The sequence below is a fragment of the Pygoscelis adeliae genome, unplaced genomic scaffold, assembly GCF_000699105.1.
Source record: "Pygoscelis adeliae isolate BGI_AS28 unplaced genomic scaffold, ASM69910v1 Scaffold267, whole genome shotgun sequence".
NCBI classification, from domain to species: Eukaryota; Metazoa; Chordata; class Aves; order Sphenisciformes; family Spheniscidae; genus Pygoscelis; species Pygoscelis adeliae.
This window is the reverse complement of record NW_008825150.1, coordinates 1,411,613-1,412,816: the sequence shown is the minus strand read 5'-3', so window position 1 is coordinate 1,412,816 and position 1,204 is coordinate 1,411,613. Positions and strand designations below refer to the sequence as shown.

The 1,204-nt window shown below is 41.0% G+C and overlaps 1 protein-coding gene across 1 annotated transcript in view; it reads left to right on the top strand.

Annotated features, from left to right (window-relative positions):
• Window positions 1-1,204, top strand: part of LHFPL3 (lipoma HMGIC fusion partner-like 3) — a 199,828-nt gene that overhangs the window by 178,535 nt on the left and 20,089 nt on the right. The window lies entirely within an intron of this gene.

Below are 1,204 nucleotides of genomic sequence, written 5' to 3'. Positions count from 1 at the left end.
CGTTGTGAACTCAATGGTTACGCAGTGTAAGCTGAACTGGTTTCACAGAGTGTAACCATAGGAGGAAAAACAGTCAGCAAGAGGCTTTGCTGACTACAATACAGGGCAGGGTTTATCCAGGTAGAGAGTTTTGCTAAATTTATTGCAAAGGAAAATAAATCTGAAGCTTTTCAGCAAAATGGCCATAGTGCTCAAGCCTGGAGTTTGCCTTCAGTGCTGCTCCTGCCCAAAGGATCATATGGGTGCTGTTTGCTTTGTCCTTCTGCCCAGCTCTGCAGCTACTGCAAAGCTGATATGCTGAGAAAAATAACAATCCTGGGTTTCTGATGTCTGAAGACACATGGTGTAAGACCTTTAAGTTCTTGCAGTTATCTTAAAGGCCCAAAGCAGCTGAATTGAGCCTCACAGAGAAATACATCCTAACAATTTTTTAATACACTGATCAAACTCCATCTTTTATGACTATTCTCCATATTTAATAACTATTTAACAGGATCAACTTGGACAACTTAAAACTTTTCGGCCTGGCTACAGCTACTAAGTTTGTGCCAGAACCTCTCCCCCGACAATTCAAAACTGCCTTTTACTTTACAGCCTAAATGTGTTCCTGGATGGTTTCTATCCATTTGTTCAGGTGCCAAGACTGCCCTTCCAGTTAAATAGCTCTTCCCCCTCTCTGGGATGCATTCTCTTGTGTTTATACAGAGTAATCATAAAATTCTTCAGCGCATCAGCACCATAAGGCATGCAGATCTCTTTTCTAGGCAACACTACATGGTTATTTAGAGGTTTTTACCTCCTTTTTGGCAAGTGAGTACTTACTGGCTGCAAAGTTGTTAGTTTTCAGGAGCAAAAGACTGAAATGGCGGTATTTATTATGGACTCTACTATAGACTTAGTTGTAGAAATTACCTTTTTGTATTAATATCTCATGCTTCTGCATCTTGCTTCCACCTCAGAAGCCTGCAGAACTTTATGTTTATCCTGAAAATAGTGCCTGGTGCACTCCCAGACTTCCCCACTGTCGTGGTTTAACCTCAGTTGGCAACTAAGCACCACGCAGCCGCTCGCTCACTCCCCCCCACCCGGTGGGATGGGGGAGAGAATTGGAAGAGCACAAGTGAGAAAAACTCGTGGGTTGAGATAAAAACAGTTTAATAATTGAAATAAAATGATAATAATAATAATATGATAATAATAATAA